The sequence below is a fragment of the Pseudoliparis swirei genome, chromosome 24, assembly GCF_029220125.1.
Source record: "Pseudoliparis swirei isolate HS2019 ecotype Mariana Trench chromosome 24, NWPU_hadal_v1, whole genome shotgun sequence".
In the NCBI taxonomy this organism is placed as follows: Eukaryota; Metazoa; Chordata; class Actinopteri; order Perciformes; family Liparidae; genus Pseudoliparis; species Pseudoliparis swirei.
In genome coordinates this window covers 14,398,061-14,421,134 of record NC_079411.1, presented here as the reverse complement: position 1 = coordinate 14,421,134, position 23,074 = coordinate 14,398,061, and the positions used below count along the sequence as shown (strand labels likewise).

Below are 23,074 nucleotides of genomic sequence, written 5' to 3'. Positions count from 1 at the left end.
GAAAGAGTACATCAAATACCACCATCTATTCCGCAAATTGTATCTTGATGACGAGCGCTTTCAGTTGCACTTCCGACGAAGCAGGAGTCAGTTGGAGTCGTGTTTCGATTGAGAATTATAAAGCTCTTCGTAATTAAATACCGCTGTCTCGTCGGGAAAACAGGAAGGAAAGCCCACCTCCTGCTTGATCCGATTGGCTACCTTGACCGAGTGTGACATTGATGAGCGGTGCGCCTCCGCGCCTCGCACTTAAAGTTGAGAATATTTTAACTCTTAAGCGCACCTGAAAAACGTATGAAAAACATGACGCGCGGCATTTAAAAGGCGCGTCTGAAAGGCACGCCGTATCATAGGGAATCTATGGTTTTGCTAGCGACGCATTTTGGATAGTCGCGTCTGGTGTGATCGAGCCCTTAGTTCCTGGTTGTGAACTGGCGATCTGGCAAGGAATGAGTGCAGGGCTGGAGAATATCAAGCCTGGAGCTTGATTGGGGTTATGACTTCCAGCTGTACTGGTTAATTAGTGGGAAGAGCCCAGCCCAGACCATGACAAATTATTGTTATCTCTATAACTACTAATATGTAGCTCAGCGAAAGTTCAGACAGGAAGACATTGGATACAGCTGGTTCATTCACAAGCAGTCTTAGTCTTGCAGCGATTACGCCATTAGCTGATTGGGGGCGGGTGAAGGTTGATTCTAACAAGACATCAATGGTTTGAAAATGTATATTACAAAATATACATATGTGTATATGATTTTGGGTTCATGATATTTTTTACATCAAATACCACCATCTATTCAAATTGTATCTTGATGCGCTTTCAGTTGCACTTCCGATGAAGCAGGAGTCAGTTGATTGAGAATTATAAAGCTCTTCGTAATTAAATACCGCTGTCTCGTCGGAAAACAGGAAGGAAAGCCCACTGTGACATTGATGTAAAGTTGAGAATATTTTAACTCTTAAGCGCACCTAGTTCCTGGTTGTGAACTGGCGATCTGGCAAGGAATGAGTGCAGGGCTGGAGAATATCAAGCCTGGAGCTTGATTGGGGTTATGACTTCCAGCTGTACTGGTTAATTAGTGGGAAGAGCCCAGCCCAGACCATGACAAATTATTGTTATCTCTATAACTACTAATATGTAGCTCAGCGAAAGTTCAGACAGGAAGACATTGGATACAGCTGGTTCATTCACAAGCAGTCTTAGTCTTGCAGCGATTACGCCATTAGCTGATTGGGGGCGGGCCCGATGAATTCAAGATTCAAGATTCAAGATGTTTGTGTGTGTGTGTGTGTGTTAACATCATCCATCTTATTTCATCTTGAGACCAACCATTTAGAGGCAGCCCAGTTGTATAAGCCTATCACAGCGTCGTTGGAAACACTTTAAAGTTGTGTTCTCTGCTGCTGTCAGTTGTCGTTTCAGCTCGCGTCATTGCGACTCTCCTCCACCCCAGGCTCCTCCAATCGGCATTACGACGACGCTTCTTCGACACCATCACCAGTGTCTGGACTCCATGGGGGGATTCTGCCTGCGCAGATATCAGCATCTCTAGCCCTGGTTTATCCCACTTCAGAATGGAGTCCAATCGCCAAAAAGACTTTGCACTATTGCAATATACTATTGTAATAAATGATTGTTAAACTCTAAATACCCGTCTCTCCTGATTGAACTGACTATATATAGGATATTGGCCCCAAATAATTATTTTGTTGACCCCCTAACATTTTTGTCTTTTGCCTTTTTCATATCAAATGTTCCCATTGGCCAACATGTGGATGCATGAAAATGTACAGTATCTTGACAAGAAGCATGGCCACTTCAGACAGCAACCGGCCGACATAAAGAGGAGTGGTTTATTTGTCAATTTTGACCAAAATACAATTGAATTTACTGTAAATGCCTACTTGCACCAACATTTCTACTTGAACGTAATGTATGGCATGATGTAATACAGTTATTGTTATGACATGTGTTCGGTACGTGTAGGCTACTCAGAAGATAAACATTTTTAAGTTTGGTGATTCAATCCAACACTTTACTTTAAACATAATGGTCAAAGTTGTGGGTGGTCCTAAAAGCCAAGCATTTCCAATGGCATTTAAGCTGTTTCATTGTGGTGGATTCTTATAGAGAAAACACATTTCTAAGTTTTAGGGAAAGGAGACTTTGCATTAAGAGATAAAAACAATGAAGGCAATGGTACATTTTTGTAAATGTATAATAAATAGATTATGTAGACTGCCAGCAAAAAAAGTAAAACCCTCTAAACCAGGGGTCAGGAACCTTTGAGACTGGGAGAGCCATAAAAGCAAAATATTTCTAAATATATTTCATTGAGAGCCATATATTATTTTTAACGTATCATAAATTAAATATGTCTTGCTTTTAATGCGACTCCTGGTGCTGCATGATGCTACGGGGGGGGGGGGGGGGTTGCAGGTGACTTTCTTTACTCCACCCGATGCGTGCGCACACGCCGACATCGGAGCTCTGCGGTGCGCCGAGAAGTGTTAACGCGACATGTAGAGACAGAAATGACATGCTGTTGTGACGTTTAGTTTAATACAAGAACAAAGACGTCTTTAAGAAAAGGACCTTACATTACTTCTGCTGTAATCTGGCGCGATAGAGAAAATTACAGGGTGGCGGGCGGAGATTCTTTTTTTTTCAACTCAAAATTGTCTGGGAGCCATATGCCGTCACCGGAAGAGCCATAGGTTCCCGACCCCTGCTCTAAACCAAGTTCTAGTTAAAACGAAGAGAAGAAGAAAAGACAAACATGTCACATGTCAGCCTAAAACTATCAAGCTAAGGATGTGTTGTAGGCTACTCTAAGTGCAAGTATATTGCATCAATCAAGTATCATCATCATCATCATCATTTCAAAAGTCAAGGGAAGACACAAAAGGCGTTTATTAACAGTATGATGCAGTCCAGTGTGCCTGGTTTTAACAGTATTTCATTTACAGCTGTAACAATATATTGTCTACTTACACGCTGCCCAAGACAGTAGACTTTGGAGTGAACATAACATATACAATAATACTCTAAAGTGACTCGCAATTAAAGAATGGACAAAGTGGAACTTTTATGCACTGATTTCTCTTCAAGTGGCTGGTGGAAATCTAAAAGAGGATCCTGCTGCGGGTCAGGTTGCTGATGACTATTCTGACCAACTAATGCAGCGTTCAGCACTTTCCCTTTCTTTCCTTCTCAGCAGTGATTATAATGAAGGTTTTTTTTTGTATTTCCTTCCCATATCATATGGGCTCCATAACCATCTGTGTTTAAATCAGGTGATAACGGAAGTGTTTTCTTTGTATTTGTCGTTAAACGTGTTACGGGTCCAGTATTTGGATGTCATAGATCCCGCTGAGCCCGATAGGGAAGAAAAGACCATTGACCTTTGTGAGTGAGCTGTGAGATAGACAGGATGCAGACAACATGCCACATGAAGGTAGTCGTATCTTTCTACGGCAGAAAGAAAATAGCCTCCAATAACGTAATCAAACAGACTCCTTACTTATAGGCTTTTACCAAGTTGTGTAATTCCCAGTTGGGCATGTAAGCTGCCAAGTGTAAGCACTTTAGGTAGAATACTTTTTTTAATAGACCTCAAGGATACTTTCATCAATGATGTATCTTCCAACTGCAAAGACAGTGAACTCTGTTGTTCCCCGAGAGATAAGGCAACATAGTTTTTTCATAGCTTTGGCAATTTGAAGTCCTGCATCCTTTCTATGTTTTATATCATTACCTTCGCATTGAAAATGCGGAAGGTTATGTTTTGATCGCCGTGTATTTATTTATTTATTTATTAGTGATTAGTGTTTTTATAGAGCCCAAAATAGGAATGTGCGCAATCAGGTTAAAGGGAAAACATGCACTATTCATTGGATTTAGCCAAGCACTCATTGTGCACTCAATGACACTAATTGCTGCATGATTTGAAAGAAAAGATTAACATGTTGAATTTGGATTGCCATTATAATGAACAGTCATGTCCTGATTGAAAATTGCATATAGGAAGAGGTGTTCTGTCGGTGTGCTCTCCTTCACATCTTTAATCATGGTTCTTACCAAAAGGAATCCTCCAGTTGGTCCTTAACCTCAGAGCTGCTTTTCTTTCAAAGTGCCGTGGGTTGTATTTTACTCACCAATGATACCAAATTACCCTTTTACAAAAAAAAATCTCACAACCACTCAATCATCTGTCTCCAGAAAGAAACAAACACATGCAAGTGGAAGAACCTATCACTGGTCAATATTACCATTTGATGCGTCACAACTGGTTATATTTGGATTTCCCTTCCATTGCTGATGCATACTTTTGACCCCCAGGACAGGAAGGGCCGGATGTAGCAGCCTGTCCTGCGGCCACATTCATTCCAAATACGGAAACACGGCACCTTCCCACAGGGAGCTGTTAGGCGGTGCAGATGTGTTTATTTGTGCTTTAGGACGTAACCGCTTCTCTCTCTCTCTCTCTCTCTCTCCTCATCGGAACAACTAATTGCTGGACCACTTCAGAGGACCTCATAGTGTTTGCCAACAATTAATTAGAGCATTTTTAAGCACTGCTGTGTGGGTTTTTGGTGAGCATGATCTAATTAACTCAGGGGCATGTAACATGTCTAATTCATTGCTTATTGTCTTATTTTTATCCACTCAATCAACTGAACTATAATTTTCACATCAAGTGCGTCGAGGATGGGTTGTTCAGTGGAAACGGAATAAAATAGGTGCAGCATCCAGATTAAATCACAGAGGAGGCGCTGACATCAGAATCCCATTCAAATTCAACACCGAGTTGAATATCTCTGTGGCAAGAGAACATTGAAGTGCGAGGAGCATTATCATACTTGTGATGTTCCTCTCGTACGCAGGCTATTATAATTTCTATAATACCCTTTTGTTGGCTCCCATCACCGCTACCTCCTCTGCCCAGTACTACAGAGCCTATTTGGGGGCAGGTAGCTCATTACAAAGTGTAATTCTTCCTCTTCAGACGGACTTCTGTCGCCTGTCAGCGCTAAAGGAATTGCCTGCCCGCTCCCAATCTGGAGACCAAGAGAGTGACGGGCAGTGATTGTCCTCACCTGGGCCACAGATGTCGAGCCTGGACCGTGGAGAGAGCCTGCTGTTGATGACGGGAACCGACTAATGACTCTTGAGTCATTGATGCTTTAGAGTCAGTAACAAAAGCCTATTTAAAGTTAATAGTTCAGCCGGTATTCAGTGCTACCCCTGGATTAAACTCCTATTTCTGTTGTGACGTCTGAAGAAGAGATTTGCTAAAGTTCATTCCAGCGTGTTGCTTTTATTGTGAAACTCTTGACACTGAAAAACTGTTCTCATCTACAAAACTAAATAACATATATTCGTAAAGAGACATTCTCAAAGCTAAAATAATTCAGACCTCTCCGATTTAGGCTTTGCAGCAGCTAAACTGGACTTCTGCCAATACAGAGTACCGATATGAGTACTTCACAAAACCGTTAGAGTTCTAACAATGACTTAAAAATGTGCTTCATCTTAATAAGAGGTAACTCACATTCTGACAGTGACAAGGAGCTAGGACCGGCTTCAGACACAACCAGGTCCAATGGACCCTGTGAGCTGAGAAGGCACAAAGACTCTGGTGGAAGAAGTAGAGTTCATAATGTGTGATGGAGAGATGTAAATGCATCGATAAAGAGAGAGCGAGAGAAGAGGAGAGAGGAGCTCAGTGTATCCTAGCATGTCCCCTAGCAGCCTATACGTCTATAGCAGCATCCCATGGGGCTGGTGTCATGTGTGTACAGAATGTAAAACCCTCTGAGGCACATTTGTGATTTTGGGCTATACTAAAATGTAATTCAACATCCAACCTCATCATCCTCTCTCTCTTTCGCTGTCTATTTCTCTTTATTTTATTTATTTTCCCATATGAAACTAATTGTATTTAGATATTCCACACACGAATCCCTCAATGTTAATAGAAGTATAATATAATGTAATGTGTGTCCAAACAATCAAACAGACACACCGAGCTGAAAGGTAAAGGTAACTGTTCATCGTGAGCTAACTGTAGCGGAGGTGTCATATAAATGCGATCGTGACGGGTTGTTATACTAACTGGTTGTCAGGAAACTTTTGCTTCTTCCCAGTGCTGCTCTGAATATCTCAGTGCTACGGAGTCCTTAAATTAAAGACCAGGAAAATCAGAAAACCTTAAATACTTACGTGAATATTTGAGGGACACATTAGCGAGGCGAATTTAAGGGTGTTTTGTGTCATAATTTTTTTTTAAAGAAATATAAACTGGAATTCAAAGGAAAGACATCTGCTTCAATCTGTCCATCAGCAGGTGACAAACTTTGTCTAACGAGTGTTCACTGACGTTTGCGCAATATGACACAAACTGGCAAAATAATGCAACCATTTTTCTTCTCAGCAGAAACTTGGCTGCACGAATGTTTACCATCAAACACCAAAGATGAACAAATACCTTCATGTGTGTGAACCCTAACCCTGGTCTCTGGAGGACGACGTCTCATTCGGAACCCGAGGCAGGGCTTTTTCTTTGCACTTTGTGCTTTTGAACTCTTCATCAAGCCCTTCAGACGAGGTGGATTTATTGGTTTTAGTTTTCTTAACATTTCTGTAACACCTCCAACATTGTTTCAATACAAGGAACCAACAAGATGACAATGTTACAAAAATAAATAAATAATTGCATTAACCATCTCATGGAAACACATGACTGACGTTGTATGACTCGCATCGTCCTTGCTTTACATCCAGACTGTTTAAAACTAAAGCGCTCTTGCATCTTTCTGAGGACAGAATCTCTACATTTGTGCTTAATATATTTACTGAAACATTTGAGCACGGCTCCGTTAATTAATAGAGTAGAGGCTTTTTATTGTGGCTCATTGTTTTTTTAAATAAATGGCATGCATTAGACAGCTGTGATTAAACATTGTGTTATGTGTGGCCTTGAGCCTTGTTTACCTGTTTAGCTACCGCGCCTTATTCGTCTCTTGGGTACACCGTACACGGGCCTTATTACACAAAGATGAATCGATGCCGGGCGACTTGGAATGAAATCCATCTTGTGATTCAGGCCGAAGATCTGCAAATACATCACACAATGTTTAGAGGCTGAGCAGGCTGGGCTTTTTCACTTCTCAAACGTTTACTTTTGCTTGGTCATTTTAGCACATTTCCCACAGCCGGCAAATACTTTATTTTGTATTTTTTAGAATTGCGTTCCGGAACTTGCATTTGATAAGAAACCTGTCATTTGTTGGTCGGCCACAGCAGACCGGGCCTGGGGCGCAAGGCACTGGATCGACTCGGTGCCTGTTACTGCTCCTCGTTTCGCTGTGTGCCCGGAGGCCAAACAACTGACCAGAGCTGAGGACCTCCTCTTCAGTTTGTAACTTCTCCATGACCCACACATCCTCCTCCCCTGACCCCGCTTCCTTCACAGGGCTCATTCTTTTGTGGGACAGTCACACGTTGAGGGAAAATTGTTTAGTCATCGCCAACTGTCCCTCTGTGCTCAGCTAACGGGTTGTTGTATTTCTTCAACAATCCCTGGTTACATTTCTGTTGGTTCCTGCTAATAAGAATGCTCATGCCCGTGGGAGTAGATCCATTTCACATCTCTCCCTCCCTCCCTCCTGCTCAGTCTCTTTAAATAGGACTCCATTAGTTTGACTTTTCTGTGGAGTCGTGGCTCCACCTGGATGCTGCTAACGTCTCCAGGTGGGTCGTTTTAAAATGGTTCCACCCAGTTAGAACCATTAGGGGTAACTGTCGTCCTGATTCCGTTTACGTGCTAATTGCTTGATTTGACCAATGTGCCATTGTTCTTGCTCTACATACATCTCTTGGTAGCCCTGGCTCTGTGCCTGCTACTTTCACTAGGTTTAAGCGCGCCCAAAGAGAACACAAAGCCCGGCACAGATGTCTGAACCCTTACAGAGGGGCACACGCTCTGCTCCATCTGGACACGGAGCGGCACTAGCGGGGCGGCACAAAAAAAAGCCGAGCTGGAGTGCAGAGCCGGCCGGGTTCAAATGCGAGTAATGAGGGAGCAACTTTGAACTGCAGCGAGCACAGAACGTCGAGGAGGAGACATTCAGAGCCCGGTTCTTAGTGGGTCGTAGAGTCTGCCTTTGTTACCAGCTGCTGTTTGTTTTAGTCTTCGTCTTCCCCGTCCTCGCAAAACACACACTGGCAAATACTGTGCCCTCTCCTCTAATGCACTGTTTAGACTTCAGCATGGCCGAGTAGCTTTTATTTTAATTACACCGTCACAAAAAGCTTTTTTTGCGCTCTCCGCAGGCTGTATGAATTCCTTTCCAACACTTAATTTCTATTTACTCATTAGTGTTTGTTACATTGCTGCTGGAGGTGGATGTTATCCAGCCAAGAGACTGTAAACAGCATCATCTCTTCCTTTGCAAAGTCTTTCAAACATCCTGACACTGGCTCCTTAATATGTTTTTCTTCCCATTCATTTATTCCTCAGAGATGGAATCCCTTGCGGTGGGGGCACGGGGCGCACATCCAGCTTCAATACCACTGGAGCGGGTAGAAAAGAGGAAAAAATGAATATTAAGTTGGAAAATAACAAATAAAGTGTGTTTATATTTACACTGAACTGGAGACAATGACAGACGTTTCATATCAATCACATAATCAGACCTCTTCAATACCTGACACGTGCTGATATACACAGTGCGATGGGAGCAGACCTGCAGGTTTATTACATGTCACACTGTGTGAGAATGGAATAAAAGATGCTGTGGTGCATCTATTACAGACAATACACATTTTGAATGTCAGATTGTGTGATAAAGTGCACGTTATCCACCTCCACACTTCTCTTCTTACGCCCTTTCAAGCTTCTCTATTTATTTACAATATATAATAATAAAACGGTTTTCACTGCTGACCAGAAGAAAGTTATCTTTAATTCATTCTGTGGTTCTGACTCTTGAAATTCCACTTATTATTGGCTGGTTCAGAGTTCTCTTCTTCCGCAATTGGTCCAAAGATCTACACAACCTTTTCAGATGACCTCTCAGTTCTCCTGTTTTCTATTTTGATCGGCACAAAACCACGTAACATCTGCAATTTCTTTCTTTCTTTTATAGATGTCATCAAAATAGGCATCTAGCTGTGTTTCTCTATCCAGCTCTAACCTCTGTCTCACAATTTCTTCCCTTTCCTCCCTCTCGCTCCGACCAGTACCCGACCTGTCTGCCGTGATGGTCATTAGAGCTGAGCCGGCGGTGCCGGTGGGCCTGCTGCCTCCCTGCACTGCAGCGAGCTCGCTGGCCTGGAGCCGCTAACAAGCTGTGCATTCAGACAGTGGAGGCTACAAATGGAGCTGTGCAGCGGACCAACTCCGGAGATGAACAACTGAAGCGCTGCTCAATCCCTTCGGCAACGGAGAGAGAACGAGACCTCCCAACCTCTGCTGAAGCTGGACTGGGACTGACCTGCATTCACTTTGAGCAGAAACCTATTCACAATGTGGCTGAATGCGTTATTGTGCCATTTACTCTCATTTCACTCATATACTGAACTACAGTGCTCTGTAATAAATAATGTCTGGCCAAGGTAATTGGCATTACTCACCAACAATTCACGTTATGGTCAAATATATTCAATCCATACCACTATGGCAACGAGGCAAGACTCCAAACACTTACCCTGTTGTTGTTGTTTCTGAATGTTATCGTGTTCGATTTCTTTTCTTCATGATCTTGTTTTTGTTTCGCTGAGCTGAGGATGTCACAGGAGTCAGGCACGTGCACAGATAGAGCCCTAGTGGTGCTCAAGCACCAGCCCTTTTGCCCTGGATGAGAAAAGTGCCCTTTTTGCTGGAGCCCACTTTTTTTATTCATCAGTATTTAAGAATAAAAGTTACTCTTTCTGTCATCAAGTCCCCCCAAATGTGTTTTAATATCCGACGGGGCATTTATCTGAGAACTTCGCCCCGACATGCTCCGCGGCGCTCACGAGCTCACGAGCTCACGTGCCCCACCCTCCTCCACTTCCTCCTCCGCGCAGTGCTCCTCGCGCCACCAAACGGCTGCACCTCCTTCTCCTCTGACCCGCAGCATCAGACACACAGGTCATGACGGTGTTTGTCCCCTGACGTTGTTTTGTGATAAATCAACCACAACATTAGCGCTGCTGAAAACATGACGTCACAACTGGTCCGTCGTTTCCTAAAAAAATAAACAAACAAAAACTCACGAAATCCGTTATTTCAAAGCCTTGTAGCTGTTTACTGACGTTATGTTTAGAGAATAGAGAGAGGAGAGAGAAGAGAGAAGAGAGAGAGAGTGCATTCTTATTCCGTTCTATTTAACAGGGGCTAGTCTAGGATTTGCGTGGCCAGACTGAAAAAAAATCATAAGGCCTCTCTGGTATTGTTCAGAGGGATGTCTGTTGATGTCTATCAATATCGCTCATTTTGAAAATGACGTAAGAGGGCAATACTGATCTGTATCAGACAAGCGAGGAGGGCAATATGTGGCTGGCATAACAACCCATTAGCCAATCAGAACGCTTGTAGGCCTACTGTTGTTGCAATATAATAATTCATCTTTATTCATAAAGAAAATGTAAGCTAGCGGTCTGATGCTGCCCAGAGGAAATGCAGGTCGAGGATGTATTGCATCATCAGTGTATTGCTGCTTATGCTTCAACTCTGTCAGAATTCTTTTTGTGGCATTGGGTGCCCTTTTTTTGGGTTTGAGCACCTGCCCCCCAAAATGTCTGTGCACGTGCCTGGCAGGAGTCATTTTACATTACATTACATGTCATGGAGCAGCCACATTTTACCAATGTGCCCGCTCCTGTCTGTGCACAATTAAGAGACTTCGTACAAACCTTTGCCTGTTGCACCTAAAACACAGATTTGCACTTCAGTGGCACTTAAATAGCACTTACTTATGGTACTTTTGTAGTTCGACTATGTTGAGGAAATGTTACTTCCTGTATTCTTGTTCTTAGTTTATACTCTAGGTTGAAATGCACTTATTGTAAGTCGCTTTGGATAAAAGTGTCTGCTAAATGACATGTAATGTAATGTAACTTTACCCCAAGATTATGTATCTTTCAACAAGCACGAGTGGAGTTGGCCGCATCGTGAATGCAGTTCTGTCAACGCACCAGAGATTGTTTGGCCTTCACAGTATCTGAGCACTGCACTTTTACATTACATTAGATGTGCACTTACTTACTTTGAACAGATTCCGCATTAAATGTTTACTTTGAGCCAACAAGTGACAATTGATGAGAAAAACAACGATGTACTGAGTTTATTTCTGTTATTCTGAGTATATGTTGCTCACGAAACCAAACCGCCGCGCTCTCTTTCCCCGCGAGCACAGCTGACCTGAATCTGACACATCTCTCACCGCACTTAATAATGAGGAGCCGACTGTGACACCAAACAAAGGAGAATCATTACAATTACACACCTGGTATTAATGTGGCTGGTAATAATAGCATGAAAGAGGATACAAGATGAGAGAGGGACTGCGAGCAATAGAGGGGGAAACTGAGGCTAAAAGGAGGACGGGAGGAAGATCAGGGGAACAGAAGCAGATGGAGGGCGTAAAAAAGAAAAAAGGATAGTAAAGAAAGAGTGGAAGATGCGAGAAAAAGAGAAAGGAGAAATGTTTGCCTAAGGAGCTGACACCCAACAGTGGAGGTGGCAGCTTCACGCTGAAGAAGCAGCCTTGCAGTTTTTTTATTCATATTGCCTCTTTATTTCACCCTTCTGCAGTCTGTCTTTCACCTTTTTCCTCGACTGGGTTCCCTCCTACCTCGTGCTGTCTGACTCCATGTCCAAAAGCACCACGCTCATAACCTTCCAGAGCCGAGCCGAGGAGCACACGGGGGAACAAACAGGGCGCCGCGTCCTATCAGCCTCTCTAATCAATGGAGGCGTCAGAGGGAGCGGAGCCACGGCTCAGGAGGAAATGAACAGACTTCGGGCTGCTGCCAAGTCGACAAGAAAGAAATACAAATGAAGTTAATTGCAAAGGCTTTCGGTACCGGAGAAAAGATCAAGTTAAAGAAGTCAATAAAGCGTTCGAAAATGAACCAGCCTTCTTTTCCGTTCTTTACTAAATGATGCAGCGACGGAGGCTGCAGCTCAATCTACACGCAGACTGAGTCAAGTATTTATGTCTTTGTCCATTCTATTTTGTTGATTTTGCTTTTTTATTATTATTATTGAGCACATGTGAAACTTATGTGCTGAGACGCAGACGAGCGTCGTCACGGACATCGCCTCGTTGCGGTATGCCGCCTGTCAGCAACCACCTGGGAGATGCCAGAGAGAGAGAGAGAGATAATATCAACCCAAAACGGTTAGCTGGAGCAGGGGAGCGGCCGGCCTCTCTAGCTGCGTCTCCCCATCTCACCGTTAATGATTTCTGCTGCTGACAGAGTGTCTAACCTTGAGTCCTCCAGGGCCTTGCTCCGTAGAATGAAGGGGACGTGTCTCAGGTAAAAAGAGCCCCTTTCTGCTCCTGATGCAGTTATTGCCACTTTGATGGTATCTCTCAAGACGCATGTTATACTCCGAGCGGTGAACCTATCCAACGCAGCGTATGGATATTGAAGGAAAGGAGTAAACAACACTAAAATGCACTCTATTCTTCTTATGGAAACCACCGGGGTATCTGGCTAATTTATCTGGTACATATTTGGTCACGCTGTATTTTCCTGGTCTCACAAGAACAATATCGTCGCCAATATGAGATAAGTGACAATATCTATTTAATAGGAAAAATGCAGACTGAGGAAGAGTTACTAGATAATTAATCTGCATTGTCGATTACGTTGACGTAAGGAAAATGTATTTTCTCCCAGATTACATTTGTTTTTTATGTATCACATTTGGCAATTGTTCTCCATGTCACAGGAAGCCGTTTGCTGTTTGAGAAATATATCAATATATATAAATTGTTAAACCTTGAACCAAATAATAACATTTAGCAGTAAATACATTCTCCAGGTTCTATTCCCTGTGGTTTTAATGAGGCCTGCATATTGTGGATTGATACATTGTTTATGGAGCAGTTGTGTTACAATACATTATTACATATTATTAATGTGGGTGCTGATTAACTCTCAGACTAAGGTCTCAGAAACATATCATTGTCAGTGTGTATTAATAATATTTCAGCTGGCAAATAATATTGTTGACGATACACATACATGTTTAGTATTCTACAGTTTTACATTACAATGAGCTAAGCTGACATTGACGCTGACATTTTGACACACAGCGTTGTGCAGTTTATTTTCTCCACGACCTACAGCTCACGTAAGAATGCCCGCTGCAGTTTGAGAACCGGATTCCAGTGAGAAGGAAACATCTGCTCAAAATGAGAAGAACAGAGTCGGACGGTTTTCATATCACGAGCATGCCGTGCATGTGTACGCTGCACACGTCTAAAGTTGATGTGTTTCACACAAGCACCACGACTAACATCATTACCTTCTCTACACACACACACACACACTAAACCGTGTTGACCCCACTCAACTACAATGATGTAGTGTGTTACACTGATACAAGCACAAACACTTTTCTACCTTTTATTTAGCACCATGATAAACACTACCTTTGTTAATAACCAGTGCAGGAAGCAGGCGAGGGATTTAAGTTGGTACTCAACTGGAACAAAATGATTGTTTAAGCTGCTGCAAAACTTTTGAAGCATGAATCTTCTGATGCTATTGATTTTTGTTGTTGTTTGAGCTCTTACAACATTTCTGAAGGGCTTTGTAATGGCAAAACTCTGTGTGATCATTCATTATATTAAGGGGTTCAAAAGGAGTTGGTGAAATGCACCTCTTATTACAAATTGAATGAAGAGAGAAAAAGGTCATTTGGAATCATTCCTTATGTCGTCAGCCATCCTTTAACCTTCAAGTACAACCTAATACTATTCCCAAGCGATACGCGTTAATAGGTAAACTCTGAAGTCCCCTTTCTTCCAAATGGATGTATCACATATCGCGTTTCTGGATGAAACCGTTAACGGGCAGTCAAATGAATTGTGACTCAATTTTGTGAGTGCAGGGGGAGGTGTGCAGTGCGCAAGAGATAAGAGTGTTTGTGGCGCAGACGATTGGAGGAGACGTTCACACAGTCACCGTCTGCTGGGCCAGACAGGACCAGATAAGGGCTATAGCTCTCAAGGCATCCAAGGCTCAACTCGTCTGCCTCAGACTTGTTGGATCTCAACAGTTTTGTCTTCGAGTGTATTAGATATTTGCAACTGACATTCAAAGAGGCTAGAATTGAGAGTCTCATCCCCTTTTTGGATTTCTCTGACAATTTGCCTTTATGGATGGAGTTTCTGCAGGCAGACAGATGGAAGAATATGCAGCCAGGCCCTTGCCAGCAGGTGTATGCTGGTCCACACCCTCTCATTGAACCTGTATGTGCAACACAAGGTGATAGGAGCCCATAGTAGGGTGGGAATACTGCGTCTTATATCACTTTAAACATGTTTAAATGCTTATCTGCTTTTTCATTGCTACAATTAAAAAGGTAGGGTTGGTTATCTTCTGCTATCTTCTATAATGAGATTATCTCTGCATTCAAAGAGTAATCAATAAATCAAATGCTTTGACAAAAAGAAAGACAAAACAATCTGTTGGAGCAGGACTGTAACCAGCTGCATAACACATGGACCACTCAAAGAGCTTTAAGCTACATGTCATCATTTACCCATTCACACACACACACTCATAATGATGGCAGGGGGCTACGATGCACTCTGTGAACTAGCCCATGCACACACACTCATACAACATCACATCACACGGCCTGAAGAGCAATTTGGGGTTTAGTGTATTGCTAGTTTCTCGAGATTACCAACCCGAGCTTTAAGGACACTTCCATTCCATCAGAAAAAAGGAAGAGTAGGTAAAGATTAATTGGTGAATTACTGGGATATATTGGGAGCACTGTATAATTTACTTTTTGTATTAATGTTTATTGCACTCCTTTAATGTGCTAACTCATTTGAACAGGACATTTGGTCAAACCTTTTTTATGCCACCTCAACTTTCTCTGATTTGTCACTCAGTCGTTTATTATGTCTTCACAGAAACATCCAGCAAACAATTCAAGGGCAATCCAGTGTGAGCGACAAAATAACACTATTAACACACGACAAACTCAATATTAGAAAAGAAAATCCTACAAATCGGAAAACATATATTGTAAAGTTCAAGACAAAAAAGTGAAAGAGAAGTACTGGTAATAGAACACAATGCTACAAATACGAAAAAGCATGAATATGTCAAAACACTGAAATACGTGACAAAATGTCAATTACCACAACACATGCAAAAAAGAAAAAGTTATTCAAATAATGAGTCTTATTAAGGGAGATGCACGGTGCCATATGACATAACTTCTGTACAGTATGAAGTGGGCCAAGAACATGGTGGACTTTTTTTTTAAAATTACACCTTTTTTCTTTTTTTTCACGGCTGCTTGATGAGGTTTCACGTCTCCGGATCCTCTCAAGGACACACTTTCTCTTCTCTTGTAAAACGCCTCAATTCAACATGCTGGCCAGGAAAATGTTTCACTTAGCATTAGAGATGTGTTTTCATTTCCTTTGGACTTGTTGGTTTATCATTTGCTATAAAGATGAAGTGGGCAACACAAAAAGAAACTCATTATCATCACGGGCATGTCGTGCTCCGGACCCTCCTCTCCCTTTTCCCCGGGCTATTTGTCTGTTTGCTGCCATCGCTCTCAAGATGGAATGCTCTGCATTAAAAACTGGGCCGCTGTGGCAGCCTGACAAATGAAGGCAATACCATGTTTAGAGACACCTCGTTCAACAGTTATTGAAGTTGATAACTTAACATTTGCATATAGATAAGGATTCTTACCTAGACTAAATCTTTAGCATACAAAGTAGAATTATACTTTGTTTTTTTTCCTTCTTTTTCTTCAAGCTGAATTGTACTGACAAAATCTGGCATACAATTTGAGGATGAATTGAATGGAAGGTTTAGGTGGCATTCGGAATTTACTGACGGCAAGAATGTCAGCGTGCCACTTGAGGATGTAATTTCAAATGACAAATACTCATTAGGCCTTAAAGAGGATGCCTAAAGTGTGCATTTTCTCTGTTTGAAACAAAGACAATGTCTACTGTGCAATTACCTCGGGCTGAATTCAACCCATATACACCACTGTTCCAGAATGAATCATGCATGAATCATTTAATAAAGTAATAAGCACACGCAGAGGAAGAATTGGTTCACATGCTGAAAGGAACTCAGTGAACATCTAAATGTTATTATTATTGAAGTTCAGATTTTTAGTCGCAGCCAGGCCTATATTTAGCTAAATACATGTCTCTGTTTGATACTGCTTGTTTAGCTTTTTGTCAGGTCTTATTGAAACGGGAACTGCCCTTTATATATAAAAATCACTGAGTGTGTTAGTAGGGTCGAGGAGCTGATCAGAGAAAGCAGGGATAAGCCTGGTTGATACCCTGTGAACCAAACAATGCACACTGCCATTTCCCCCGCTGCTAGGGACCAGGACATTGCAACCAAGTGAAACTCTCAAGGAACTGGAATGTGTACTTGTATCTTTTCAGCAGGAGTAGAGCATGTCCTACAAAGTACTGCACAGTCTGCTTCAAGGAATGAAGAATATAAATGAACGTCATGAGTATTATAAAATGAAACCGTTTCCATGAATGTCAAACACAGCCGGATATTCTCTCCTTTCACTTTATTTATCATTACCGCAGATTACCATCTAATTGACATTTGTATATCCAGAACATACAGATAAAAAGGGATGGAAAGACAACTAAGCTTTATTTAATGAATTTTCCTGACAGTTTCAAAATACAGGACAGCTGTTTAAAATACTTTTCACCTTACTGTACGGATTAAAGTGTTATTCAAATACACTACAATTAACACTTCACCCTCCCAGGGCGCCAAATATGTATGTTTAGGCCGTAGCCCAGGGTGTCTTGATACCGACGCACAAAAAACCCTTCATCGTCTAATGGGAGCACCAGACAACTAAGTCCAATGGGTCCAATCTAGTCATGTGATCGATATTTGTGTGGTATTTAGAGTCATGAGATTGATACTGTCATATGGAAAGGCTCATTGTGTCACAGGGTGGCGAAGGACAAGAGCTCATTCGCACAGGACTCAGTGTGAATAACCAAAACTCTCTTTACTGAGGCAAAAGGTTCCAAAAAGCAACAAGTCCAAAGAGGGGCAGGAAGAGAATCAGTGGTCAAGGCAGGCAGGCAAGGTCAGAACAGGCAGGTCAGGAATACACAGGGCACAAGGAAGACAGAACTAAAGACAACAATCCAGCAGGAGACAAGGGAAAGACTGGCACAATATATAGGGGGAGAAACAGGTGTACGACATGAGACAGTAATGAGACGGGCTGAGGGCAGGTGCAGGGAATAAACCAATCAAGGAGACAGGAGTGGCTGAGAGCAGATGAAGGGAATGAAACAAAGGAGACACAGAGAAGAAATAGGAGACACAGAACAGGGCCTTACACATTGGAGATGAGCCACCCCTGCATAGAATCAATCGACGCACAATGCATGCCGGTTAGATTGTATCCCGACTTGCGGCTTTTTAGAGCCAGGCGCAGCATTTGCTTCCACCTGACTGCATAACCCAATGCATGATGGGCAAAGCCTCGCTGATTGACTCTTAGATTGGACCACACACAAATGTAGAAAATCCTATTTTTCTGTGTAGTTGTATTACTTATCGCTTGATTGTGAAAGAAAGCCATGTGATCAAGAAGGTCATGTGGTCGATACGGTCATGCGTGATTGTGGTCATTCACTAAAACCAGTCATGTAATACCTGTCACATGTTTATAAATGGTTAAAAACTAGTAAACTTTACATTTTATACTTATTACTTATTATTTATTGTTTGATTTTACAAGATGGTCTTAAAGTCGTTAGATTTATTATTTCTGTCCCCATTTAAAGCCAGAGTGTTTTCCTTATTAATGTAAAGTTCTTGCTAATAAAATATCACTCCACGGTTTATCTTTTTTTCAGGTATGTTGTCAGGGTCGAACACATTTAACATGGCTGTAGTAATATACTGACCTTTGTTAGGTTGGAGTGGATTTTATGTACACTTGCACATGTAAATAAGGAAGTCTTTTGTTTTAAATAATGCATATAGAAAGATAATTTACATAGTGGATATTAGGGAGGAATCTTCAGATTAATGTATTAAGAAGCATAGACAAGTATGATCACTGTGTTATATTTGTTACTGTAATGTTGATTTCATGAGTTTTTTTGTTATCATAACTGTAGGATGTGGATGGTATGAATGAGATTGGCTTTATTATGGTCGAGGTGCGTTTCCCTTGAGATCCTAGCTGGTTTCCTGTTTAGCCTCTTATTCTGAAGTCTAAAACCGGGGGTAGGGCTCTAAACCGGAGGCGGAAAGCAGCTGTTATCTCTCTTGGCGCGAAGCTCAGTCTCTTTTCAAATGCTGAGCAGGGGAGAACATGCCATCGGGGCGGGGAGTGAGAACAACACACTAACTGGGAGCTTTAAGCTCACTAAATGGAGACTAAGTACTAATCTTATTCGTGAGACGTTAGATTGGCTGTCTGATTATTGGAGGTCGACAGAAACTGTTGGAGGCAGACTGTGGGTTGAAGATATGAGGAGACGTCTGAATGATGGCCACAGCTGGGCTTTAAAGCAACCAGAAATGAATGTCAAATAAATACTCTTAAATGCATCCTAGTGTTGAGATTTCTTCCACAAACACCTAGCTCCATCTAGACTCTTTTGGACATTACTCTTTTACCTTGATAACACCTTGTCAAGAGGCTTCGTGTGTGTGCACTCTGAGTTCAAACTGGTGATGAAGATACACATTCTGCCTCAGTAGTAAGGTGTGTTGAACCAAACATGGCTGTGTGCTCCCTACAAAAAGAAGCATTTCCTTGGGTTGCAATAGTTGTATTTTTGTGAAAGTTCCCGCTGAGAAAACCTCACTGTGTCGGTGTCGTATCACAAACCAGGCGACGGTATTTGGTGAGTTGGCAGTGAGAACGATTTGTGAAAAAATGTCACTGCATATGTTCAGAAAAAAAGAGTTGACATGGTGTGTTCTGCAGGTGATAGACAGAGGGCCAGTGACAGCTGACTGGGCCAGCAGGAAACACATATTTAACATACTGTGTGCATTATATTCTCCCTCAATGTTAAACATAGTAGGTCTTTTCGGATTACGATTATAACGCACATAAAATAAACTTGTTGTTGCAAGAAAGAGTTGTAAAATAAAAACAGCTGAAGTGACATTGTTGTTTTGTCGTTTCAAGATGTCACAGAGAAAAGTAAAAGTCAACATTTCTGCAGACTGCTTGGAGAGCCTTTCTCTGACTTAACTGTCAGGAATAGTTTAAACACAGCCCCTCGACATCTAGTCTGTGAGCTGAGCGTCTGGCACAGCAAACAGGACCGGGAAAGAACCAGTTTCAACAGCTAGACCGGACACTAGAATTACAAGTTTTTTTTCACATGTCTTTCGAAGTCGCAATGCAACCTAAGAACCACAGATTGATCCAGTTATTTCCAGTTGTCAACTTAGCACTCCTGACTGAAACTGCGCGGTTCTTTTTTCTGGGTCAAAAACCAACCACTCACGGGCAGAGAAGCATTAAATGTCCGGCGGAATATAAAAATAGATGTTCAACACACAGAAGCTACCACACGTTCCGGTCCGGCACCAAAATGTGTCGCACCCGACAGAGCAGATGCCGCTTGTTTGGGTTGGCGTGCTCTCAGCGGACTTCATCAGTGCAGATAATATAACGTACATGTTGGATGGGTAAGTCAGAGAATACATGGTGTCAAACAATGTTTATGCACTTCTGTTATTAATTCCTTTTATACCTCTGTACATAATAGCTGATATAACTGATCTGGTTTCTAAAATAACCTTTGAATGCATTAAATAGTTAGCCACCGAGTATATCACACATATTCATGCCAGTTTAGCCTGAATTGCAATTCATGGATGTCTGTGAAACCCTCTTTTTATACATTCTTTTGCCTTTAACAATAACAATCTTACTGAGCAGGACACGATGTGGGAGGCCTGTGTTTGAAATGTTTGTGCCACTTCGGTCAGCGCATGCAGGTCACACACACAGGTGCATTTCCTCTCTTACCCGACAGCTCTTTCATCTCTGTGATATGTTGAAAGGTCAAAGAAACATTTTCTCTTCAGTTCTTGTGATGTCTTTTTGTTTTTTTTCCGCTGAACACATCAACGAGTACAACTAACTGTGTTGTTTGCCTTAAAGTCTTTTTACGGACAGTTTGATTCCATTTCACCAGAAAAGAATGTAATCCTATGACATATTTGACATTGTAAAGTATGGGTCTAACCGCTGTTCTCTGTGAAGTTGGATAGAAGTAACTTTAAAGAGCCACTTTTCAATCCTACCTCGGCAGAGTATATATGTTTCCCCAACTGAAATACATTTGTGAATGCTGAAGGGTTAAACATGTTCTATCCATTCCCTGACGCGGTGGTAGCAGGCAAAGCAAAACTTCACTCTCCCTTGCTACTTCCTTCGCCGGGGGGGATCACAAGGTTCTCCCAGGTCAATCCCTCCAGCGTGCTCCGAGTCTGCCGAAGGGCTCCTGCTATAATATACTGGCTGCTGATATCCTTGACGTGCTTGGAAGCTCAGTACAAAGATATCTGAACATTCGTATTCCAATTCCCAAACCGCCTTAGATGGCTCATTTCAATGTTGAGGACCAGTGAACTTTAAGCTCCTACACTCAAAAAACTGATTCTTGGCCCTCATAAACATTAAACAATATTTTTAAGTAAAACGTAACTGAAATATATAAAATCTAAAGTGTATTTATTAAAACCACTTAAACACAATGTAAATATGCTTCGTATAACCTGAACATAAACAAATCAAGTAAACGTTACTTGATTGGATCACAGAAGGAGCATATGTGCGTGCAGGAAACACTTCACCACGTGACCTCTTGAGAGTGGACTTGTCATTCTGACCGACAGAGCGACCGAGCGTGACAAAGTTATAAGGTAAGTCCAATCCTTTTCCATCTTAAGTGTAATGTTATTTTATAAGTATTATTTTTACGAAGGTTGGTGAATTTAGGTTAGCAAAAAGGCTTGCTATGTAATTTAGCACGAGCTAGCAGCTTCAACATTAGCATAGTTTCACTGATTGGGAAATAGGTCTGACTTCGGTGGAGAACCTTCTGCTTTTTAACAGTTAAGCTAGCTTCCAAAGCGGTGGAGAATATTCTGCTTGCCAAGCTGCTGCAGCTCGGGCTGCGTGTGTCGACAGTTAGCTTAACTTCCACTATCTGGCTAGTCCCACGTGTTCACTAGCACTTGCTATCTGGCTTAGCACTAGCTAGCAACGCAGTTTTACATGCTGACTCGCTTGACCGCGTGAAAGGTAACGACACTGGTTGTAGTACACGTCGAGACCCGCGTCCGTATAGGCCTCGTCTTCCTGAAGCCCAGAGGCGGAGCGCCGTTCTGCTGCTCATGGTCAGGCTACAGCCGGTTAGGCTGCGTCATTTGCTAACACAGGCTACCGAAAGCTATGTCTAAACTGCTGGCACCTGCTGCTCGCGCTCGGCACGAGCTAAAATGCGTCACTCGCTTCCTCTTTACACTGCGGGCAACAAGCTGAACTACGTTCAAACTGCGGTGGCTTAAATATATAAATACAATGTTAACTTAAGATCAGAATCCTGTTCATTGACAATTAATGTTAGGGTGTTCACATGCAAGGAATATGATTTTATAACAAAAGACAAATATATATATAGAATAATATGCAATACGATATAAAAAAAGGAAGAACAATGCAGTTGAGAGCTCTCTCACTCTCTCTCTCTCACACACACACACACCTCTGCAGTTGGCTTATTCTCATCCTGGTTGAAAACTTACCTTGGAATATTTTCCATTACTTTCAGGTACACCATTCAAGCCAAATCCACAAAGCATCTTTCATCCTGTGGCAACCTCTCATTTTAGGTGAGTAATGTAACATATGATGATATTGATAAGTTACATCTTAATAAGCCATAGTTTTCTGCATAAATGTTGGCTTTATCTTGACAGTGTTTTCTTTTTTTGCTCTTTTAGGTGGAGGATGTCAAATACACAGCCAACATAACTAAGGTCGTCAGCAACAGAGGAGGAGCTGCTGGAAGGAAGATCTGACTCCTCATGGCTCCAACAGCTAAGGCAAGTGCATTGACTGGTTACGTTGTTAAGCAAAGTCAAATCTTGTGATAAAATCCATTTTAACACTGGTTTTAACAGAGTTCCCGCATCCTTGAAAACCTAGAATTGTATTTATGCAGTCTGTACAATTGCTCTGGAGTGGGGTTTAAGAAACCTTGACCTAAAAGTGGAAATATTCTAGATTGTAAGTTCCTAGTTGGAAACATGTTTTGCCCCGGGATAAGTATAAAGTCTCAAGGACTTTTGACTTCTAATAGGTCATACACATCAGACAAGTGGGCAATATGTCTTCTCTTTCTCAAGGCTTGGGTCTTGAGGAGTAGTAGCATTTATTTACTGGCAAATAAACTACACACTACACTGTTATGTTCACTGCTATAACTTTACTGCTGACTTCTCTTTGTTTTAACATTTACGACGAGAAGGCCTACCTGGAGGAAGTTGCTGATCTGTCACTCTGGTGCCAGGACAACAGCCTCATCATGAATGTCACCAAAACTAAGGAGCTGATTGTGGACTTTAGGAGGGTACAACAACAGAGGACATACTCACCACTGGGGATTAACGGGACTACTGTGGAGAGGGTGAGCGGGTATAAATACCTGGGAGTCCACATCACCGAGGATCTGACATGGTCAACGAACACAGACACTCTGGTGAGAAAGGCAAGGCAGCGCCTCTACCACCTCAGGCAGCTGAGGAAATTTAAAG

General features: G+C 42.0%; 1 long non-coding RNA gene across 1 annotated transcript; it reads left to right on the top strand.

Annotated features, from left to right (window-relative positions):
• Positions 1-21,090: 21,090 nt before the first annotated feature.
• Positions 21,091-22,357, top strand: LOC130189594 (uncharacterized). Its single transcript, XR_008830838.1, has 3 exons — positions 21,091-21,178; positions 22,090-22,150; positions 22,262-22,357. It is a non-coding gene; the product is annotated as an uncharacterized LOC130189594 (long non-coding RNA).
• The last annotated feature ends 717 nt before the right edge of the window (positions 22,358-23,074 follow it).